Source organism: Tachypleus tridentatus, chromosome 2 (assembly GCF_004210375.1).
Source record: "Tachypleus tridentatus isolate NWPU-2018 chromosome 2, ASM421037v1, whole genome shotgun sequence".
Classification (NCBI taxonomy): domain Eukaryota; kingdom Metazoa; phylum Arthropoda; class Merostomata; order Xiphosura; family Limulidae; genus Tachypleus; species Tachypleus tridentatus.
In genome coordinates this window covers 91,736,639-91,762,543 of record NC_134826.1, presented here as the reverse complement: position 1 = coordinate 91,762,543, position 25,905 = coordinate 91,736,639, and the positions used below count along the sequence as shown (strand labels likewise).

The 25,905-nt window shown below is 36.1% G+C and overlaps 2 long non-coding RNA genes across 3 annotated transcripts in view; both read right to left on the bottom strand.

The window, feature by feature from the left end:
* LOC143244524 (uncharacterized) overlaps positions 1-25,905 on the bottom strand; it is a 41,568-nt gene that overhangs the window by 7,457 nt on the left and 8,206 nt on the right. The window contains exon 1 of one of the 2 annotated variants that reach the window (XR_013025134.1): positions 16,315-16,397. The exons of the other annotated variant lie outside the window; for it this stretch is intronic. This is a non-coding gene — a long non-coding RNA (uncharacterized LOC143244524). Of the gene's footprint in view, positions 1-16,314; positions 16,398-25,905 lie in introns of those variants that run through there. 2 annotated transcript variants of the gene reach the window in all.
* LOC143244525 (uncharacterized) lies at positions 22,197-24,530 on the bottom strand. Its single transcript, XR_013025135.1, has 2 exons — positions 24,337-24,530; positions 22,197-22,228 (listed from the first exon to the last, which is right to left on the bottom strand). It is a non-coding gene; the product is annotated as an uncharacterized LOC143244525 (long non-coding RNA).

Here is a 25,905-nt window from a genome sequence, read left to right as displayed (position 1 = left end):
CACTAAGATGACATATGGTCTCTCTCGGGGCAGAGCAACCCCGGCATTTCGCAACTTTTGTTCGTACTCAAATTCCCTCGACTGAGGGCTTCCCGTGTGGGATATACATTTGCCCTCAGAGCAAGACACTTCACCCAGTGGTGGTCCTTCATTCCCACTGGTTTAGGTAACCAGTGGTTGGCAGATCTTGAGCCTTTGAAGAGACTTACACCGTGCCCTTGCAGGGCAAGACCTTCCCAGCGCTTCCTTTCCATATCTCTCCAATTAGAATGATATGTTCCAGAAGTCTGTTCGGGCTTAGGGATCGAAAGTCCCGCTTTTAAGGCGATTCCTTCGATGTTTTCAAGTAAGTTATCAGTTTTGACTATCTGAGCTATAGTTTTGTCCATTGAATGGACATGTCTTAAACCTGTCTTGATCTTAAGCGTTGGAACCAGAGATTCCAACTTGACAAGTGCTCGGCCACTGTCTTTGTAACGGGAATAAAGTAACCCGTCGGCCGTGCAAGGCGGAAGACACCAGCTCTTCACGGCCTTTTTAATTAAGTTATCCAGATCTCTTAACATTTTACTACTCGAAGCTCCCAATTCGAGTTGGTAAAGGAGCCGGGGTACCGCAAATCGGTTGAGAATCTCAACACGTTGGTGTGGTTTTAGCGGTACCCTCGAGATGTTATCTATCCATTTCTCGAGGAGAGGAAGTACAGGCTCGCTGTACACCCCGGTCCATGGACAGACATTGGCCCCTAAGTAACGGTAAGATTGTTCGGGTCCGATCATCGGGAGTCCTTCGCCATTAACTATCCATGGTGGACAATTGTTGACGGTAAAGATCTTACTGGACCCCCTAATCAGCATGCCGGCATTCTTTGAGATGGTTAGTGAGAGGCCGTTACCCGAACAGTAATTGTTCACGGTGTTTAACATTTCCTGGAGGCTAGCATGATTTTTCGCCAGCACTGCCATATCATCGGCATATGCTAGTGTAGAAACTGGATCCAGCTTCTTATCTAGCGATATGCCTCGGCCAACCTCTTCAAGCTTACGAATGAGAGGATCCAGGGAAATGTTAAACAAAATAGGGAACATGGGGCCCCCTTGTTTTACGCCTCTGAGGAGGCGAATAGGTTTGGTATGTTCAATACCAATCCTGAATGACGTTACACCATCTTGATACATGTCCTCCACAAGCCTGACGAAGTGTGGGTGGACATGAAATCTGGCAAGGCTGGCGAGAAGATGTTGGTGGCCAACCGTGTCAAAGGCTTTACACAGGTCTAGGAAGGCCATAGCCAGAGTCCCATGTCGTTTGATTTTCCTCATGATGGAACGGAGCAGGAAGATGTTGTCTCTGCAACCCGCTTGTGGAATGAAACCGGGCTGTCTGGGATTTATCTGCACGGCCTGCTCGAGGCAACGGGCCATTATCCTGGAATATAGCCTAAGCACGATGGAGGATGTCGTGATAGGCCGCCAGTTTTTGACCTCGTGCAGATTACTCGATCCTTTCGGAAGGAGCACCGACTTATTGACCTTCATGCATTCAGGAATGCGGCCCGTGAATAACCAGATATTGAACAGACTTGCCAAGGAGGCGTCGATACCAAACTTAAGGCGGTAGAGTAAGAACGGAAGAGTGATGTTATCGGGACCAGGGGCCCCTCTCTTCATGCCTCGAAGTGCTTGGCTCACTTCGTCTGATGTTATCGGCTCCAGGATATTAGTGTTGTCTGCCCTGGGTGGAAATGGACAGTCGTCAAAATTGACGTTATTATTTGCAACACATAAAGACCTGATTGTAATGGTCTTTCACCTGATCTTTACTGAGGGGACATCTGACAGCATCCCGGCCATCTAATATCTCCTCAGCTAGGCGTTTTCGTTCGAAATTGAACATTCTCTGGAACCTTTTAAAGCGTTCTACCCTGTGGAGCCGCCTCTTGTATGGCCTTCGAGCAGGATTAATGACTTTAAGAGCCTGCGTCGAAGTTCTCTCGTTTCTCCATGTTGTCTGTGAATGGGCAAGCTCGTCGACCCATGATTCGACTTCGACCTCCTGCCAGGTTGCTTCGTCGAGTCCCTTCTGATCTCTCAGCTGACATATATATGTACGAACAGTATTTGGAACTCCGATCGGGGATATTAATCCCTTCCCAGTCGAGCTCCTCGTACTGAACGACATCAGCAGGATCTCCACGACTCTTGATGGTGTGTGAAGCAGTGCAGACGGGCGGTTTTTGTTTATTAAGATCTCGGAGTTTGTCAAAGATCTGTTTCGGAATTTTGCCAGGTAGATGTTCTGCACAGAGAACATTGATGTTCTTTTGGCCCGAGTATACTACTACCATCTCTCGGAGGGTTCGTATTTCTTCCTCGGTCCAGACTAACTGGCGGGAGCGCTCCGACGGCGTCCGAACTCCAGTCATTTGAATGCGCTCGGCATTTCGGATCCTTGGATGTTTATGTCTCTTATGCTGAGACAGGCCTGATTTGGTCTTAAATTTCAGACCGCAGACTTCGCAGCCGAAGCTGGAAGACTGGATGGCGAACGCTACGAAACGCCGGTATGGACATTTCGGTACATGACATGCGATAGCATGATGGTAGCTATCGTCTTTTTCACAATATTTACATCGTGCCTGCGCCACCGAGTTATGTGCATTTGCCAGATGGTCTGCAAATTTAAGAAAAGCCGTAAACTCGAGTGGACATATGTCACAAGCCATAAGTTTGTTCTTTATGGGTAGGTTCACAAACACTGTTGTGCCCACCCTTTCGGTTGTCAGTTCTGTTTTGTCATTATTCGGTAAATCTGTCTCTGATCCCTCCGTTATTGAGGGATTGTAACTTAAGCCGTTCACCTCTGTGGTTCGGCTGTTCAATGTCTCTTTTTCCTCGTGTCCGGAGGAATTATAACTTTGGCCGTCCACCTCAGTGGTTCGGCATCTGCCTCCCGTGGCAGTTTGTCTAGTTGCAGCCCAATCACCTTGGATATATGATTGGTTGTTGGAATAGGTTTCATTCAATACCTCTATTCCGGATGTTAGGCTATCCTTTCCCTCGTTGCCAGTGAATCGCTCGTAAGCTACCATCCCCGGGTGGTGCCAAGTAGCTCGGGTTTGGCCGTCGCCCTGGCACCCCATGAACGCCAAACCATCGCTTTTATCATAATAATTTCTTTCCATATTTAAAATAACCAGCTCTGATGTAGGGTAGGTCAGTCCCTACAAAATTATAATACAGGGTAGGGCTGCAACCTCCTACCGGGTACCCAGATAGCTAGCGAGTTCGGTAAGGCATCGCCACGGTTTAAAAGGTTTCCTTCCTTTGTCTGGAGCTGACTGCCCCCTGCCTTTGGACATATGATGGTCGGCGAGCTCATCATACGGGTTTTTAGTGTTCTCCTCCACGTGTGGAGGATTCAGTTACAGGTGACCCTGTATCCAGCCGCACCGCTGGGAGGTACCTCCATTTAAGAGAGTCATAGTTACTCCCGCCGTTTACCCGCGCCTGGTTGAATTTCTTCACTTTGACATTCAGAGCACTGGGCCGCACTTCATCACCTTAAACAAGTAAAAGTTAAATACAGGCACATTTCTAAGCACAGTTAATAATCTTTCATGTGAGGGGACGAAGAGGGACCACAACGTTCCTGACCACCTCTGTTTGGGAGATAATTCTTCAGACTTCTCTCTCTCTAATTTAAACCCCTGCCAAATTCGTTTGCGTTTGCACACACACTGACAAACTAAGGCTGTAAGAAGTCATAAATCAGTCCAGACCACCAAAGAACAACACATCCATAGAGTACAACCAGAGAACTCACGTTCACCCTCACCACTTCTATGCATCTCTGAACCCAAGCCCACACTGAATTTCCTCGATGGTATACAAGCAAAGTGCAAGTGGTTCACGTATTCATAGTTTAAAACAGGGGTGTGCAACAGGCGGCCCGCGGGCCACAACCCGGCCCGCCAAGCCATTTAGTGTGGCCCTAGTTGTTGTAATCTAACCATGTGGCCTGATCTGTAATCCAACGCAAATGGAATATTTTTAAAAGCATCGATCCTACGGGATTCCCAGGCTTCGACTCGACAAACTTCTAAAATTATCTTTGCTAGAGAGGAGCAGGCCGAATTCGATTGGTCGGCCTCCTTAGGGCATGAATAGGTGACGTGCACTAGCACTATTGTCTACGACTCAACGTCATGTCCTGAACCTCGCCTTCGCCCGCTGGCGTCAATTTTCCCTAACCTCTGCTGTCCGTCATTCATTATTGGTGAAAATTTTATTACCTTTTACAGTTACTACAAGAGATTGAAGGTAAATTGATTATTATTTAGCATATTGTTGTGAATTTACTGAATTTATTAAAATTTTTGCTTTCAGATGCATCTGATTCTATGTACAGTGTGACCTCGTTATTCGCGGGGGTTACGTTCTTTACCCTCCCGCGAATAGCGAAAAACCGCGAATATTGGACGCAGTTTTAAAACGTATATGTATGCGATTATATACTATATGAAATGCTTCCCAAACACTAATGATACTTATACTCATTGATGCAGTAATAATGTATCAATATTGCATACTGTTATGTATTTCACTAAATTGTACCGTGCGTTACCGGGCTGTGCTTTGCCGTTTGCGTTGTTGGGGAAGCTGAGGCAGTCAGCCAATAGCAGTCCAATCTTGTTTGGTGAAGACGACAATTGATAAAACGGCTTGATTGAGTAAATACAACAGAAATCTCCTCGAAAAGCCCTTTCAGTCTCTGTGACCTACAAAACGCAGTTCGCGCATAACCCGCGAATATGCGGGGCCGCGAATGGCGAACCGCGAATAGGCGAGGTCACACTGTATTTTGCTATTCTCAATTAATTTAAGTACCGGAAGGCTATGATCGGATGCCAATTTAGAAACATGTGTTTCTGTCCATAAGAGGTTCCATGTGTAAATAAATTCTATGTTTTTTCTACTTTGCTATTTTCGTGAGAATAATTTTTGTTTTGATTTCAGGGCTAGTAAAATGTCAGCAGTTAAGAAACGAAAATTGATGATGAGGGAAGGTTATTCAACAGTGAATGGTGCACAAAATATCTTGTTGTCCCACATAATCAAGGTGTTGTCTGCCTCGTCTGTCAAACTACAATTGCAGTCATGAAAGAGTACAATATTAAGCGACATTACGCAACTAAGCACTCCTCCCAGTTTGATGAAATTGTTGGTCAGGCACGAAAGGACAAAATTGAACATTTAAAACATCCATTGAAAAGCAACAAGGTGTTTTCACCACTTTCAAGAAAAATTCAGAACTGGTGACAAAACTGAGTTTTAAGCTTTGTGAATGTATGGCAGAGAAGGGAAAGCCTTTCAGTGATGGAGAATTTATTAAAATTGTTTAACAATATTCACAGAATATGCATGTCCAGAGAAAAATATTTGGTGGAGCAAACTAGCCTTTCCCGCTTTACTGTCTCACGCAGGACAAAAGATCTTTCAGAGGACATCAAAGAAACTTTGAAAGAGAGATTGAATTCGTGTGAAGCTTTCAGTCTGGCTTTGGATGAAAGCACTGATATCAATGACACATCCCAACTTGTCATTTTCATCAGAGCTGTTACTGCAGGCTTTGATGTTTTCGAAGAGTTTTTAGATATGGCAAGCCTTTCCTCCACAACCACAGGACAGGATATTTGTGAACAAGTGCTTAAGGTTGTAGAAAAGTTTGAACTGAATCCTTATAAATTATGTGGTGTTACAATAGATGGTGCTCCTTCCATGACAGGTAGGACAAATGGATTCACCAAGAAATTTCTAACTGCAATTGGAGCACAAGACGTAGTTGTAAGCCATTGCATTATTCACCAAGAGAGCTTGTGCACCAAAGTTCTGGATTTTGCAGAAGTCATGAAAAATGTCGTCCAATGCATAAATTATATTCGAACACGAGGATTAAATCATCGACAATTTAAAACTTTTTTAGATGAGCTGGACAGTGAGTATTCAGATGTTTTGTACTTCTCTGCTGTACGTTGGCTTAGTATAGCTGCTACTTTGAAGAGATTCTGGAATCTGCGAGAGGAGATTAAGTTCTTCATGGAGAGCAAACGTCAGAATGTGGACTTCTTGAGCAATGAGAACTGGCTGAATGACTTAGCATTCCTCACAGACATTACACAGCATCTGTCTGATTTAAACTTAAAACTACAAGGGAAAAGTCAACTTGTGAATAAGTTGTTTGAGCATATTTGTGCTTTTGAGAAGAAATTGGAACTTTTCCAGGTTCAGTTGAGAAGAGCCATATTGACCCATTTTACATGTCTTGCAACCAGGAAACTGGAATTTCCTAATCTGGATTGCACCAAATATGGAACCAGTGTACAAAAGCTGCGTGATGAGTTTGCAAACAGATTTCCAGATTTCAGACAAACTGAAATTAGATTGAAATTGTTCGCTCAACCTTTTGATTTGGCAGTGGAAGACAGTCCTGATGATTGCCAAATGGAACTCATTGAACTGCAGGCTGACATGGACACTAAAAGGAAATTCTCTGAAAACAGTTTGCTAGACTTTTACAAACTCTGTGTACGTGAAAAGTTTCCCAATTTGTCCCGTCATGCACAAAGAATTGCCTCCCTTTTTGGTAGCACCTACTGCTGTGAGCAATTTTTCTCCAAAATGAAGCTCATCAAAACCAAATGTAGAAGTCAACTGACTGATGAACATTTGACCAGTCAGTTAAGAGTGGCAACCACTTCTGTCAAAGCTGATATTGACAAGCTCTGCAAGGACTCTAACTTTCAAGTGTCGCACTAAAATGATCACTCATGCAAAAATATAAAATATTATTGCTTGCATTTTGAGAATTTTTTTTTAAATTTATTGTGCATGTACACGAATAAGCTTGTTTTTTAAGTGGCCCCGCTTGATTGATGAAGTTGGTTATATGGCCCACCGACGAAAAATGTTGCACACCCCTGGTTTAAAACAACTACTGTTTACAAACATAACTTTCCAAAATGTGTGTGTTTTTGTTTTTCTGATAGCAAAGCCACATCGGGCTATCTGCTCAGCCTACCGAGGGGAATCGAACCCCTGATTTTAGTGTTGTAAATCCGGAGACATATCGCTGTACTAGCGGGGGGCTTCCAAAATGTATACACATTCTATTGTCTTCAGGGTGCAATTGCTTAAATACGTAAAGAAATATCAATATTGCCAATCTTAAAATTTGAGTTGCGTACTTTAAATTTATCTGAAAACCACATTCTTTTGACAGCTAGATACATTTGATACTTAGGAATAACAAAAATGGAAACATGTATAAATTATAAGATACTGAATTGCCTAGATTAAATTAGTTTTCATACAACTCAGATAGATCACGCTTATTTTATACTTTCTACTCAGACTCTTTTACAAATATTAAGCATTTTTAAGAGATTGTGTTAAATACTGTGATGTTACATCACTCTATCATTGAAACATGTTTAGTATTGAACTCTTTCAATATGGTGATACCCTTGTACGTTTTGTTATCTCATGACAAAAAATGTGGTCTACAAGAAAAGACATCAAATCTTTTCAATGAAATCGGTTTATTAAGAGTGGTCATACAAATTCACATAAAAACCATGTCAGACATTCACTAGTGTAATTATATTTATCTTCATAGACAACTGATCAAATAACATGCTTATTATAATCACGTTAATATTAGTCCTACTGTTTAGAATAATACATCCAAGTAAGCAGCCATGGGTCTGCAAAATGTAGACAAGCACTCTGCAACAATGTCTCAGTCCAAATACTGTGTCAGTCATCAACGTTACATCATTTATTAAGGTATTTAATTTTATGTGTAGCTTTAGTACTGGGTAAAATATTTCGTCAGCAATGGTATGCATCAGAAAATGTGTACAGTCTAAAAGCTGTTACGTTGTTTCTCATGAGAAACCCATAGTAAAGGGTCAGTAGAGAAAGATTTGTAAAGAAATATTATCAGTCTTATTGCTAAGTGCTCAGATATTCCCATAACTTAAGGAAACCACCTTGCATTTAGCATATATTGAACATAAGTTGTTGTTGGTTTTTTGTGACTCTGTATACTATAAAAGTAGAAACTACGTTATATGAACACTCTTAATAAACTGATTTCATGTAAAATAATAAATATGTATTTTTTGTAGACCATAGTTTTTGTCGTAAGATCACGGAATTTAGAAGTATATCAACGAACTGAAAACGTCCACCATAGTATTCACAATACTTAACTCTTTTACTGCATAATTATATTTCATGGTTAGTCCCAATCAGTTTTACGTCTCCATCAAAAATATGGTAGTATATTTTGCTATATTGTGCACAGACTAATTTAAATAACACATCTTGTCTTTGTTTGACTAGATTATGGTAAAGCACAGGAAAAGTACAACAATCAACTGTCATATCTGTGGGTGGGTCGCGAGGTTGTTTCACGTCATCTCTTGGCTGGGGCCGCACCTGAAGGATTGTTTACGCTTATGTTTCCCACTCATGCTCCCAGATGTTAGCGTACCCTTTGTCTGTTTGTCTGGTAGCCCACTCAAAAATGTGTGGGGTAATCGTTTTCTGTTGTAGGAGGGGGGGGGTATGTTTTGACAAAGATGGAGGAAAGTTAATCTCTGTTTCCACAGCAATTAAATTTCCATCGTCTGTAGTCGCTTCCCTTAGTGAAGAGGTCCGGCACGGCCAGGCGGTTAAGGCACTCGACTTGTAATCTGAGGGTCATGGGTTTGAATCCCCGTCGCCTCAAAACATGCTTGCACTTTCGGTCGTGGGGGCGTTATAATGTGGGGCCAATCCCACTATTCGTTGGTAAAAAGTAGCCTAAGAGTTGGCGGTGGATGATGATGACTAGCTGCCTTCCCTCTAGTCTTACACTACTAAATTAGGGACGGCCAGAGCAGATAGCCCTTGTGTAGCTTTACGAGAAATTAAAAACAAACCAAACCTTAGTGAAAGGGTTAATTTGCAATGACAGAGTGGTGTAAAATCACAGTATTTAACCCTTTCTCTAGCAGGTTTTCAATATCTTTGCAAGAAAGATAATCTTTACAACCGTAACCATGTTTTGTGTTGTTATATATGAGAGGAGCTATATTAGTTCTTGTTTTCATTATGTTCAAATGATTCATGAAAGTAGAACAGATTGATTCTCAAGCTGAAGTTAGTGACTACCATATAACTGATGAACATAGATCAGTAGAAAGTGTAAAAGAATTGTATACTAAGTGAAATGTACTAGACTTGTATGAAAGTTAATTTACTCCTGGCAATCCAGTATTTTATAATTCATACATAGTTCAGTTTGTATTATCCCTAAGCAACAAAGGGTATCGAGCTGTCAGCAGAATCTGCCTCTCAGGTAAGTTTAGAGAACACAACCCAAATTGTATGGCAGATGATATTGATATTTCTTCATGAGTCCAAATAATTACATCCTGAAGAGATAGACTTTGTATACATCTTGGTAAGTTATATTTGTAAGCAATAGTGGTTTTAAACTACAAATGTGTAAGTTCTAGATCGAAAAGAGAAAGTAGTAATTTCTTAAATTACTCCAAGTCTTAAGAGTATTATGATGTACATTTAGTTGTCTGTATAATTATGTAAACTAGAAAAAAATATATACATAGATTTATTTTTATTTTTTTACTGGTTGTTAAGTTCAATGAAATTCAAAATCTGTTCTTAATTGTTAGACTTACATATAACTTACTTTAAATGTAAAATATATTCTGTAATGATAAACAGTAAACCTAATTAATGTATTTATAAAATGTGAAAGAATATTTTTTTTCTTTTAGACCAAATCTTTTGTCGTAAGAAGCAACAAAATAGAAATAATTTGTCAAGAGCTTTCACAGATTTTGTTCTTAAAAACTCCAAAAGTATAACATATGGACGTTAGTTGTGATAAATTGTAGATAAGTTCACTTCTTTCTAACTTGAAGTTTTGTTAATAAATGTTTTAGTATGTGTAAAGCTTGACAAGTCTGTCATTTTATTTACATATATTTGTTATTTTGTTTATAATTAAGCACAAAACTGCACAGGCTATCTGTACTCTGCCTACTACGGGTACCGGATATGATATGTCTTTAGAGTTTCTAAAACAAAGAAACATCCTATGATCATGTTAGCTCCGATCAGTTTGGAGAATATACATCATATTTTGTTTATAGAGATAACATTTACAAACACTGCAGTACTTTGTAAACTAAGATGTATTCATAAATAGTACATTAGTATATTTTGAAGTTTTGTTAATAAATGTTGCAGTATATGTGATATTTCTTAAGCCTATGCTTTTACTTAGATATAATAATGATAGCAAATTGGGATACGATTAAACATGAGGTTTATATAAGAAATATAAACCGAGACTTGTATTATTTGTTAAAACACACTTGTTACAAGTTGATACCCCAAGTGGGAAAGTGGTAAGTCTTACAATGCTAAAATTGGGATTTTATTCCCCTCAGTAGGTGAAACAGATAGCCCAATGTGGCTTTGCTACAAGAAAACGCAAAAAAACAATGGGGGTAATTTATCATAAAAGACTAAGCTGGATATATATAGGTCAGTATTTTATAAACTAGGTTGTTTATATTTTTCTTTATTAGTGTAATAATGTATTTTGGAATTTTCTTAACAAATGTTTCAGTATATGTAGTACTTGTTCACTCTGAGATTTTACTTTCATATCTTAATATAAGCTTAAAACATATTGGAATATGAAGAAATATGAGTTTTGTATAATACAATCACAAAACACTGACTTGTAACTGTTGATATGTATAATTTTGAAGTGAGAAGATAGTACGGGTTATTTAAACATTGTTTTAAAATCTATGTGAGGACAATATCTGTTTTGAAATGTAAAATAGCCGATAAACTACTTTATCGAAACCTACCAAGCTGAAAGCTCTTGTGTTTAGTTTGCATTGAATGTACAATGAAAACAAATAATACTGTTGGCGTCACAACATAAGTATGTTTATTACAATTCACATATTTGAATTCTTTATTTATGTGGTCCAAGTTTCACTGTGTCGGTATTTGGGTATTGATGTTGTTAAATACCCAGGAGGGTCAGGTACATTTGACCTCTTCCTCCCTCCCGAACGATTATAGCGTCTGTCTTTAGGGTTTGTTTTTTTTTTTTTTTTTTTTAGCTTTGGGCCAGAGTAAAAGTATAACATCATACTCAGGTCCATTTCAGGGCTCAGTCCATGCATGAACGAACAAGAAGTTTTTTTTTTCTTCATTTAATTTTTTTTCCTATATATATATTTTTTTTTGTATTTTCATATATATATATATTTTTTGTATTTTTCTCCTTTTTCTCGATTGAGAGAATGCTACTACTACTTGTAGTAACACAAACACACACACAGAAAAGAAAGTAATAATAATTATTATTATTCAATACTTGAATAATAATGTAATGTACCTGATGTAATTATAATTAGTGAAACTCTCCTATATAACTACCATAGATTTAAATTAAACGGCTACTCTACTATTAGACATGACAGGAAGGATAATAGAGATCCAAACAGAGGTCTTTTATTATTGCATAAGACTGAACTTATAGTTCAGGAACTTACTATCCCTTCCAGTAATGAATCTATAATTATTAATGTAAAAAACGCAAAATCATACAGACGTTACTGTGGCGGGCATCTACTGCTCGCCTAGTACAGTATTAGATGTAAATCTATTGAAAATATTGTATAATAGCAACTGTAATCTTATTATTATCGGCGACCTAAACAGTAAACATATAGCATTCAACTGTCGTAGTACAAACGCAAATGGCAATTTACTTTTTCAATTTTTGGATGAATCAAACATGACTTTATTAAACGATGCAACACCGACACATATCTCGTACGCACACGGCACCAGTGAAATACTGGACCTATGCCTGTGTTCGTCAAATATGAGTCGCAAATTCGTAAATTTTCATGTTGGTCACGATATAGATAGTGACCACCTCCCAGTTTGGTGTATCTTCAATCTCACCCTCCACTTAAATAAAATCATAGTGAGAGACCAACTGAACTACAAAAAAGCTAATTGGCCAGTTTTTCAAACTATATTAAATGAAACCTTACCTCCAGAAGTACTACATATTGCCGCGGACGCATCAGATATAGATGCATACTGTCATATCAGCCAACAGTTCGATACCGAAACAAAAACACTTCACAACAACTCATTCATGGCAACCACACAAAGACATAATACACTTAATTAAAAACAGACGTATACTCCGCAGACAGTACATTCAAAATCGCAACCCCACACTTAAAACTCAGATAAACACAATAAGGAATAAAATACGAAACTTAATCAGACAACAGAAACAAGAAAACTGGGACACCTTCTGCTCCGATCTAAATCACAAAACTGATCCTAAACAATTCTGGACACACTTGAAAAGATTTACAAACACAGGAACAACAAACACAGTATATCCACCACTGGAACTGGATGGAGAAACAACATACACTAACACAGAAAAAGCCGAGATATTTAAAAAACACCTAGAAAACACGTTCAAGACACATCATGAACCAGACATGAACAGATACTTTTATAATACAGTCACAAACTTTATTGATCAAAACAGAAGCATTTTTACACCTAAATTTCCAGTCAACATTATTACACACCAAGAAAAAACAAAAGACTGGAGCACTCATCATCTGATAAAACATATCACTGTAACAGAAGTCGTAACTGCTATTAACAACACAAAAAACAAAGCCCCCTGGAGAAGATGGTATTCAAGCTATCCTCCTAAAACAAGGCACTCAGAGATTATATGAACACCTAACAGCGTTATTTAATCTCTCACTATCAGCTGGATATATCCCCGTTTCTTGGAAGGAAGCAATAATATTAATGTTCCAGAAAGAAGGAAAGCCAGCGAATAAACCAAACAACTACCGCCCGATTAGCTTAACCAGTTGTATTGGCAAAGTATTAGAGAGGATAATTAGTAATCGTCTGTCAGTTTACTTAGAAGAAAATTCAAACTTACCAGAAATTCAAAACGGATTTCGAAAAAACCGCCAAACTACAGACCACCTGATTCGACTTACAGAATCAATTACCGACAGCTTCAACAAAAAAGAATGCACTGTAGCTTGCTTTCTCGACATTGAGAAAGCATTTGACACAGTGTGGCATAACGGCTTACGACATAGATTGCTTGAAATGGCATTACCCCAGGAAACTATTCGCTGGCTGTCCAACTTCCTGGATAACAGAATGTGTAAAGTAAATGTAAATGGGGCCCACTCAGGGTCCTTTTCACCCGAAGCAGGAGTCCCGCAGGGAAGGGTTGTTAGCCCTATATTATTTATCATGTACGTGAGTAATATGCCTCTATCGGACCTAAAGTTAGGTTATGCATCACAGTTCGCTGACGATGTAGCAGTCTGGAAAAGTGCCCCCACTCCGTCAATAGCAGCAACGAACCTACAACCAGTCCTAAATAACATCGAAGAATACTGCCAGAAATACAGAATCAAAATTAATATTCCAAAAACCCAAGTCATAGTATTCAGCAGACTGAATAAGCTGAAAAAAGATCCACCAAAACTCTATATGAATGGATCACTTTTACTGATTGCTACTTCAGCTAAATTTCTAGGTCTAACCTATGACTCTAAATTAACGTGGCTACCACATATTAAAAATGTACTGATACGAATCTGGAAAAGAGCAAACTATGCAAGAAGTCTTTCAGGTAAAATCCAAGGAACATCACCAGACAACATACTTAAAATCTACAAAACGTACATTAGACCAACAATAGAATACGCATCACCTGCCTGGATTAACATAGCACCCACACATGTACAGAAACTTCAACGTATACAAAATTCTGTACTAACTTCAGCATATAAAGTACCACGTAGCACCTCAACCACATTCATGCACAAGTATGCAAACATAGATACAATAGCTGAAAGACTCTTGCATAATTCTCTAAAATATTTCAATAAGAATTGGCATAAAAATGACTTAATGTGTGATCGCGACAGATATCACGTACATGATGTAAATGGTCCTAAATACCTCTCCCCTTTTAACATATATTTAAGAAATGTAACACAAGCTGGCCACTATGCACTAGATACTTAGTCCTTGTTTCTTTTTATTATTATAATTATTATTTTCTTTTTTAATCATTATTATTATTGTTTTTTTTTCTCTCTCTTTTTGAATATTATGTAGTCACTTGTATTCACCACGATGTTTTAAAATGTTCTGTGATATGTTCGGTATCTCTTGTCACATAATGCTACACTTATTAAAATTAAATATATGAACTAACTGAAATGAAAAATAATGGTATAAACATAATGTTCAAATGTTGTATGAAAGCTAATTCAATATTTTATAAGTTAAGATATTTACATAAATAATATACGAGTATATCTTGGAGTTTTGTTAATGAATTTACAGCATCTGTGATAGTTGTTAAGTCTGTGGTTTTAAATTATTGTTGTAAATTATGTTTTATGGTGAAAAATGTTAAATGTGTTGGATTTATAAAATGTTAAAGAATAATTACTTGACGTACAATTAAATGCCCTTTTAAGATTATGATTTTCAACTCTTTTTTTCAGTTATAAATTATACTAACTTATTAAAATGTATTTGATTATTTGGTGAACTAATAAGTATAAATGTTATAGTGTATATAAAGTGAAGTATTTAAAGATAGGGAAATAGAATTTGTGTATTATGTTTCATTTTTATAGAAATGTTTTTTTTGGAATTTCGCACAAAGCTACTCGAGGGCTATCTGTGCTAGCCGTCCCTAATTTAGCAGTGTAAGACTAGAGGGAAGGCAGCTAGTCATCACCACCCACCGCCAACTCCTGGGCTACTCTTTGACCAACGAATAGCGGGATTGATCGTAACATTATAACACCCCCACGGGTGGGAGGGCGAGCATGTTTGGCACGACTTGGGCGCGAACCCGCGACCCTCAGAATACGAAGCGCACGTCTTAACGCGCTAGGCTATGCCAGGCCCATTTATAAAAATGAAAGCATTACTTGTGTTAACCTCTAATAGACAAATACATCACTTGGCTTCACATGAGGGTTATTCTTTCTCAAGCTGCCATCAATTGGGATGTATCAGACTAATTAATTACAGAATAAGATTGAAAGAGTTTATGCCGACGTACGTGTAGCATACGTTCGCTTTTTGAAATGAAAAGTTTTACGTAAAAGAAATGACGAAAATATTATTTATTAGGCTTTACCAAGTAGTTTCAGTCAGCGAGAAACAAGTTTTAGACAAAGTTTTGTTTGTGAAAATATCTACAGAGAAGTAAAAATATAATATTATAGTAATGGCTACGTAAATCCTTTAAATTTTAATGAAACAAGTCAACTTACAAAACTAAACATAATATGTAATTAAGCATCATTTTCCTGGTGAATAGATGTTATATAATATATTAATTATATTAAGAAATTAGAAACAAGCATTTTACATATAAATCATCAGAAAATTTTTAAAATTGCCATGCAAGTTAAATATAAAAAACAAAACTATAATCTATGTTAAATGTATACTAAATTTATTCTTATAAAGACAATCGGCTGTATTAACTGTCTCTTTCAATATTTATAAAAACGGAACATTACGTGTGATAAAACTTTTCAGCAGTACGTTAATTGTGTTAGTAACACTCTCTGCCCATAGAAACATATGAAATACAGTTAATTATGTTAATGAAAACTATACATATAAGTTGAGATAAATTGAAATCTCTATGCACTCCTAGGGAAATATAACAACGCTGTATGTCTATAGAAATACCCTAAGTTCTGACAGGCTGAAATCTGTATGCAATCCTACAGAAGTAAACCAACACTGTCCATCTACAGAAACATTGCCTGTCTTTATAAAACAAACACAAAATCCCCAGTAATACCGCCTGCCTTGTAACACCATCCACCAATAGAATCATATTAACATTATTAGCCTAGAGTAACAACTTCTCTGTTATCGAACTATGACACTATCCCTAAAAAATAGCGCCTACTGATGCCACTTCATGGAACTATGACGTAATCCCTACCAATGTTTCCTCTAATACCGCTTTGTGGACGTCACTGCTCTCAGGTGCTTTCTACTTAGCAGTTATGTAACCCTCGGTGTCGGCATAATTTACATACTACCTAATAGTTATGTAACCCTCAAGCAGCATATTTTGATCTTTACTCACCTGGCGCTCCCCATTCATGTGATATCCTTTTGTTGCTGGAGCCTCAAGATAACTACTGACTGTTAATGGTACACCCTACCCTCTGTTCTAAATGTAGAGCGCATAAAAATAACTGTAAATTAAAAAAAACATAAAAACTCGGAAAATACACAGCAGTTGTTTTTTTTTTCAAATTTTGCTCTAAACGTTTTAAAGAAGGCAAAGGGCAAGTATTGTTGAGTATATTTTTCCCTTTCTTTAAAACTAATTTCAATGATCACCTTAACAGTAGTGTGGGGCTCGGCGTAGCCAGGTGGTTAAGGCGCTCGACTCGTAATCTGAGGGTCACGGGTTCGGATTCCTGTCACATCAGATATGCTCGCCTTTTTAAACGCGAGAGCATTATAATGTGACGGTCAATCAAACAATTGACAGGCAAATAATAAGGTCCAAACTGTTGCAGACTATAAATAGCTTATTTACAGATGTGTTGTATGTTGTACGAGCAGTGAATAAAATCTGATTGACGCTAAAAAAAAGGGTAAAATGACATGTTGTTATGGTGCATGAGGTTGCATCAACTGTACATAGGCTTTATGAAGTGAGGTCTATAAGACCAGGCCTCGCCTAAATTAACGTTAGGCGTTATGACTTGTGAATGTCAAATGGTTATAACCTATTGTGGTAAAGTAGCAGTTACTCAGCCTAATTAGCTTGAATTTAAAGTCAAGGTTTAAAGCAATTTCATGGAATCTGACCTCTTATAAAAGGGTGTCATATTGTTACAAATTTTACTTAAGTTTTGGAAGTCATATCATATAGGACCTAGTCTAGTCGTTTTCATAAAATGGCCACTGAACTCAACAGAATTCCACCAGACATTGCTAACATCAAGGTCCAGAGACATGGAGATGAAAATAAGCTAGACTGGATAACGTCATTTGCTGAATCAGCCTTGAGCGTCCCAATACGGTCGCCATTTTAGGTAGAGAGACATTTTTGTGTCAGCAATATAGACAATAAGTTTTTGCCATTTAGAATTCTATTTGTTATTTGTTTTTCTCTAGTTTTATTTGCATATATTCATTGAACTATATCATATTTTATTTTAACACTGCAATTTTCGTTTGCCGGGTTAAACAATTAATTTTGAATCAATTAATCTCATTCTATTTCAAAGAGTGGACACGAACTAGAAGCTAATCATAATGATAAATCAACAAAGGACCAGATCAACTGCATCATTTTCTTGTTCTGGAGCGGAAAAATTTCCCTTCTCCTCTCCAACCCCTCCCATACAACAACTTTTGCGCCTCATTCTCCTCCATCCCTGCTCATAAATATCATCAACATTTTTCATTAAACTTTCTATCCCCATCTGGCTTCAGGTTTGAGATTGTGTACAGTTTAATGTTATCTGTATTCAAATTACGCCTATAACCTAACCACGTTCTGTGACATATTTTTAAATTTTAGAATCAGGATAAAAAATTAGACCTATTTTAAGCCAGATGAGACACCAACTCGTCATCAAGAACTCGTACCTTGTCACACTCTGATTATTGCTTCAAGAACCACCAATCTTATTCAATTGGCCACATAGGCGAATTATAGTGGTGCCTGACTGATTTGAAACGGAGTCCGGATAACTGGGCAAAACGGTCAGGATTCCATGAAATTACTCAAAAATAGGACAAAGGACCCTGTAGCTTACTGGCTAAGTTAATCGAAGTTATTAAACTGGATTGTTAGCAAACTTGAGTTCGACCTTTTAGGGTCATCTAAATACCGCCCACTATTTAAAAGATAAAAGCTAACCAAACTTTCACGGCCTTCAGTTTGATCTTTCAAGGTCATTTGGGGTTAAGAGTCAAAGTGTCAAAATATACCTGCTTTATAATTTCTTATTAATAATCTGTAGTAACTGTGCCTAAATGTCATTATTTAGGAGATACAGTTCATCAAATGTGATCTTGGGTTTTACTTTTCAAGGTTATCTACATCTAGAAGTGACAGTGCCAAAATGTATATTATATATGAGCTCCTATTATTGTTCGATCATTAAGATAAAAATAGTCGGGGGTGAGCATACCTGATCCCAGTTTTTTACCTGTTGCTATTATGATACGAACAAATTTCCCCAATCTAACCTACATAAAAGCCAGTGCGTGTCACTTCATGTTTGGTTTCTTGAAACAGGAAGAATCATAGAAGCCAAAATGCCTTGAGCGATTCGATTATTGTCTGCCCAATGCGATTTTAGTGACAGGATGTAAGGGAGCCTTGAAATCTTATATGTTTAGTGAGTGTTGGCATGCCTACAGGGCATGGTGGGTCATTTGACTCCCTACTTTGGAGAAAACCATACGCTCTCTTTTGGGTTGAGAAAATATTTTTCTCAACGAGAAAACGAGCCGTTTTTGCATATATATTTCTCTACAAGTGAGTTTTCTCGACATCACTGATCATACGCTCTCTGATGGAGATTGAAGAAAAAAAAAGAAAAAAGAAAGAGGAGAAAAGAAAAAACGAAAGGAAAAATAAAAAACAAAAGAAAATATGAAAGGAATAGGAAAGAAATATGGATCAGATGGAGAGACAGAAAAATAACCGTAAGAATATCAAGATTAAGATTTTATTTTTGTGTTTTTTCACTCATTTCCTTACTGTCGGAGCGTGAGCGCATGCATGCCAGTAAACAATTGAACGGTGTATCAAGTGAGATGATACAATGACCAATGCAATTCTGTATCATTTTTTTAGGTCTCGTTATGGTTGAATAATGAATATACATAATTTTTTGTTCTTTTAAATTAATATTTATAAGATAAATATATGAAAAATATATAAACGGAATAAAATTTTCTGTTCTTGTAATTAATATTTATCTTTTGATGAAGTTTATAGATGAAAAAGAAAAAATTAAGATTTTTTATTTTAATTAGATAATAAAAATAATTTTTCTTAATTGTATTATTAAATGTTTATTTTGATCTAAACTGTATTTATATTTTGTTTATTCGTCACCTTAGAAGTTGGATTTGCATCTGCTACTTCACATTTTGATAGTCCAACCTATTATGCAAGAAACATTATCTTCTTTGCTACTGTTCAAGCTTTCAAAGAGCAAATTCAATCTCGTTTTGATAAAAATGGTCAGAATATTCTTTGCAGGGGGTCTCTCTTCTGTCATAATGCAACCAGGAAAAGAAAAGAAGACGATAAAGATGATGCCTCAGTACTTTGTGACTTTTATGGACTGAATGAGAAGTGATTATTTTGAGAAAGAAAAACTGTGGTTGGTCTTCTCGATCAAGAAAAACAAAATTTCTATTTGTCTTCGGGATATAATTTGTAAAAATGGATTTATGAGAATGGCATCTCTCAACTCGTTCCAACTTATTCTTTGATATCGCATTGTCACAGCCACATCCTGTTCAGCTGAAAGATCATTCTCTGCTTTAGATCGAATGAAAACTTACTTACGTTCTACCATTGGACAAGAAAGACTGGCTTATGTCACCATTTTGAATATTGAACATTTTGTGATTGAGAACAAAATGGAAGAGATGATCAGTGCTTTTGCTCATCAGAATAATCGTGAAAACGTATTGCTTATTTGAATTTTATTTGGTCTTATGTTATATGCATTAGAAAAGTAAAAACACTAGCTGCAATGAAAAATTTATACTTACGGTTTTTGATTCTTAAAAGAAAATATATACATCGTTACTTTTTCGGAGCAGTCAAAGTACTGAAAATTTATGTTTATGTTTGTTGATTCTTAATAACAAAGATATAATGTTACTTTTTCGAAGGAGTCAGGATACAGACCTCTCAGTTAGAAAATCTGTCCTGCGGGCCAGAGTATTGGTATCATCTAAGCTAGAGCCAAATATATAAAATTTATTATGAAAGTAAAAATATCGATTCAATTTTAAACTTAAATCATTTCTGAATTAAGCTATTTTCTGTTATATCAGCAATGATTTTAATGAAAAACAAACCTCTTTATCCAACGGAGACTCTTAATTAAGAAAATCAACAAATACTTTTTACAGTTTTGTAATTGGTGCATTTTATACTTTAAATATACAGACTAACAATACTAGGGTATACTTTTCTTGCTAAGAGATATGACATAAAGTCATTGTTGGAAAGTAGTGTTTTTATACGTTAAACGTTGTTGATTTAATTGACAACATAAATCAAAACACATTATGTGCATAAACCTATTCATTCACACAGTAATTTCCAATAAGCATGATGAATATTTTCAGTGATATTATTTCAAATTATTAAATCTGACTGGAATAACTTTGAATTCAATATGGTATTGCTGGATTGGCATGGCTTTATTGACTGGACGGTAATGGACGAATTCGCTAATACCAACTAATAATATCCCCGTACATCACACTTAAATCTTCTCATGATTAACTCTTATTTTATCAATTAAAAAACATGAGTGACACGAAAATAAGCAGCTCATTTAACATCAGAGGCGATATTTATACAAAACACACAGAAAATCAACGTTTACCTCGATAAAACAGCGACTGGAAATGACTCCAAAACTGGATGCGTTTTCACCCTAGTTTATTTTTTTTATCTCTGTTTAAAGGAGCAGGCAGAAAAGAGATAGAGACGTTTGTAGTAGAGTTTTGCAGAAATGGTAATGTAGTTACAACAAATGTTTATAAGTCTGAGAAATCACTCTATACAATTTTTATTATGTTTTTATTCTCTTTAATGGTAATTGGAGGTACACTTAAAAAAAGAAGAAAAAGATTACTGTTAGCTGAGATGTAACCTTTCTTTGTTGAATTACGTTAAAAAATTACTCGAGGGCTCTTCCCGGAATACTCTGGTAAAGTCGAATAGTGAGAATTTATAGTCACTTTTGTAACGCATCACAGCCCTAAAGTCTGATATCTGAGTGATTTTAAACGAAAATAACTGTCAAGATTGATTGGATTGGATCATCATCATAAATTCCTAACCTGGACTCACTGAAAGGTATTGCGATTGAAAAAATGAGAAAAATTACACTGTTAATAATTTCAAAATGTTTCGGTTTAGATGCCGGAAGCTGGCGAAGTAGTAAAGGGTAATGGGCTAAAATTAATGATAAAATTCACGTGAACTGCAGATTTTTTAGTATGATTTTTTTTTTTAATTTGTCCGTTTTAAATTCAAAATATGTTACTCCAATGTTTGTTTGTTTTTTATTTGTTTTTGAATTTCGCACAAAGCTACTCGAGGGCTATCTGTGCTAGCCGTCCCTAATTTAGCAGTGTAAGACTAAAGGGAAGGCAGCTAGTCATCACCACCCACCGCCAACTCTTGGGCTACTCTTTTACCAACGAATTGACCGCACATTATAACGTCCCACGGCTGAAAGGGACTTCAATGAGACTAAACATAAAAATTAAATGTTATTTTCACGCACCTCATATTTTGAATCCTAAATGAACAAACTAGGGAAGATGTAAAAAAATCTAAAGATTACGTACATCATAAATTTCAGACCTAGCAGTTAATGGTGTTTCGATTAATATTAATAAATATTTTAAAATTTGACCAACAGATAACACTACAATGCAAAAAAAAAAACGTTCATGTAGTACAAGTTTACATAATACACAACTTAATATACTTAAATAATAAAAATCATGTGACTGTGTAATTAGAAATCCTAATTGCTAATGTGACAAAACGCGTAATACAATAAGGTGTGCAATGTATTTGTATCATAAATTGCAACAAAAATATTAACTTGTTGGACTTTTCAGGTGTGTGTGTGTACTTTTTTTCTTATAACAAAGCCACATCGGGTTATTTGCTGAGCCCACCGAGGGGAATCGAGCCCTGATTTTAGCATTGTAAATCTGTAGACTTACCGAAGGGGGGTGGACTTTTCAGGTTCTGGAATCTACGTAAAAAGAACGTACTATTACGAAAGAAATGTTACTTTTTATTTACAATTTTTTCTTAAAATTTTATTTTCAGTTGCTCAAGAAATTATTCAAGTGAAGAAAAATAATCGTAAAAACTGCAACACTACCATTAGTAGTTCTAACAGTATTTTAGCTGTTTTACAAATATAAACTTATATAGCCTATTATATGAAACTGTGATTCACTACAGTCATACAGATTCACATGTTGATAAAATATTTCACTTCGCTGGTGGACAGATAAGTACATATTTAAATATATGTAGTATGGGAGAAAAGTGTGAATAACTTGAGTATTAAATCACAGGCAGTTAAATATTATGAAAGATAAATTTTTTGGGCAAGAGATAGGAAAATGTAAACAAACAAACTGTGATAAATGATATGAATGTTAACAGTTATGAAAGTTGGTGAAGATATTGTTTATGGCCCCATTATATACTATTTTGCCAACAAAAGTTAAATTCTGAGTTAATACTACGAGTTAAGACTTACGAGTGGGATATATGTACTTGCAGATATTATGGAAATTTCTTAAAACAAACTTGTAACAATTAAGACATATCTTTCCAACTGAAGTACAAACAGTCATTGTACATTTCTGATATAAGTATTCTTTTTAATTGTACTAAACAAGATTTAATCACAAATATAAAACTATAAAATAACTTACTTTAATACTTGTAATGTCTTGGCTAGAGAGTAAAAGAGCGATTGTTAGTGTAAATTACTTTTCCAATCATATGCTGTGAATTAAAGCAAGTGACTGGAATGCTCATTTTCCAGTACTTTGCTAACGGCTTTAAGAGAATTAGTAAATGATTAATTTTCGCTCATAGTCATAGACCCCATAAATCTTAACGTATAAGAATAGTCAAGTTAGTGCTAACTTTATCCACTATCTTTGGCAATACGTTTCCTTAGCTGCGATGTATTAATTTATAATTATCAAGAAGGCCTAATTATTCATACTTAAGAAGTTGAATAAGAATAGAAATTTGACATGTTTCTTGTTGTACAATTGACAACATAACAGGATTGTGGCATATTTCACAATGATTAACACCTAAACAAAAATGTTCAGAAATAGCCATCCACAACAACTACACAGTAACAAACATTACTGCACAGGTGAAAGAAACTTAGGAATTTCAGGTTGAACCCACTACCTTCGGGTCTATGTTCTATTCAACTGAGTTATCTATGAAAAGAAGTCGTCTTTCTTTCCATTCACTCATAAGGCTTTGTTAACTATGAGTATGAAAGTTCATACTCATGTGGTCAGAGTTGATTTACCATCATCCAACTAAATCATAAGAATCTGTCTAGACTCACATATATATTTATTATGATTATATTTAGTCTATATTATGAATCAAAGAAAGTACATTCGCTACAGTAATATCTGAATGCATCCAGTGTGAAAATGTGTCAAACCAGAACAAAGATCATAAATGCGGGAAACTGCGGGAAAACATGATTAAATTTTCGTCTTTCCATATCCTGTTGGTAAAGTATACTATGAAAGTTTATTTTTTCGTCTACAAAAGCATTGATAGATATTTGCAAATGGGGCCCTTGTCCCGATTCTATTGGTGTCTTTAAAAACCAGAATAAAAAATATTAGTATTACACTGAAACGCCAAAAAATTCCTGAATATCGACATCTTTTAAAGACCTGGAAACGCCTCTGGTTGTTTATTTTAGATTTAACAGCTATTCTTTGCTTATCTTTGAAAGTAAGACCCTATACTTTTATCAATGTAATAGGTTCGTCAACATCCATTTTGTAAAGAATGCTATTGGAAGTCAACACCGTAAATTATGATTGCCCAAAAATCTGCAGTTGTTTGGTTTTCATTGGTTACCTATTTCAGAAGACAACTGACGCTACATTTTTTATTAGGTTCTTCAAGCATTTCAAATCATCTGTAGTAGTGAGATAGAGAGCGCTAATCTGTTCATGTAAATACTCGACTAGCGCCTGACTAACTTTCAACGTAAATAAAATTTTTATTACGCGTGCACACTAGACTGACACTAGACAATAACGTAAGTAGAAAGAATTAATGAATCAAACATACCCAACATAACTTTTCTTGGTTTAATTGAAGTAGCTGCTAGAGTAGAACTACATGAGCGAAAGATTTACAGACCACAACATTCTGCTAAATACAGTATTTAGTTGTAGAAATGATAAAACAAGTTGGCAAAACAAACAGGGTAAACCTTACAGCTTGAAATGTTTTAACTGTGGTAAAGTAGGTCACGTAGCAAAGAGCTGTTTTCAAAGGAAGAACGAGCAAATACCAAATGCTAGAACTTTCAGAGGGAAGTTCCCGAGAAATAACAGAATTCCAGCACTTAATAGAGAATCAAAAAAAAAAAAAAAATTACAGCCAGATTTGTACAAAGAAATTAGAAGCAGTTCCAGCAGTTTGGAATAACAGGTTGAGTGTTAACAGCGTTAAGAAAATTATGCCAGTAACTGTAGTAGAGATAGAAGATGTAGAATATCAGTTATTAATTGACATGATTGCTCGATCTTTTCTGCTAAGTGCAGAGCTGGTAAATAAAAATCTGGCATTATTAACTAACAATTGGAAGGAAGTTTCTAAAAGTGTTTTAACATTTATAATGAGACATCCTGTTAAGATGCTAGGCAAGCATTATGTTCAATTTAAAGTAGGAAGTTTAAAGCTTGAACACTCGTTTTACATATGTAGCAGATATATTTAGAGACCAGTGGTATTTTAGGGCAAGATTTCTTATGAGATCATAACACTGCCATATCTCTTATCAGAGATAAGATCACTATTAATATGCACATCTAGGTAAGAACTATACCTTCAAACTCATCTGAAAAAGTTGAGACAAATATCTTCTAGTTGACTGAAGCTAATAATCAGATGCTACGTGCTAGCATTAGTGAGGTTAAAGTTCAACAATCAAACACAAAAGCATTGATACTCCTAAACACAGTAACACATGACAAAGTCAGCATGGTAAGAATTCAAAGTGTTCAAAGAGAAATTCAGTTAGAGGATATCTAATTAAAAACACTTCAGATGTGAAAAAAGGTGCATTCAAAAAATTGGATTCAGCATGCAACTTAAAAGATTGTACTCAAAATTGTGGCCCAACTGGCAAATACACTTATAACAATGCTGGTAGGTAAAAAAAAATAATGGAATAGCATAAATAACCATTTCATTCATCAGCTGCTTGAGGTATGCAGATGCTGAACAGACATGTCTTGGAAGCAAGTACTGTACACATGACCTATGTAACTATTCCATCTTAGTTATGTAGTATACTGTTGCCTCTGTCATGTGAAAAAAAAAATGTTAATGACTCTTGTATGTGTGGATTATCACTTGTATCAAAATGCCACATAATGCTTACTGAGTATGTAATTTACTGCAAATTTCTTACTGGATATTTATAGTGCACTAAGTTGATCCATGTTCTTTTGTTTTCCTGTGCTACTAAGAACACTGAAATCTTCAAAATTACAAATCTCCTCTCTGAACACATCTTTATGGTCTGAATGTATGAATATCTTGAGTCACTGTCTTGCATATTAAAAATCATTTTAATGTAACGTACTCAAACTTTTTTACAACCATCCCTAATTTATAAAAGCCAACCAG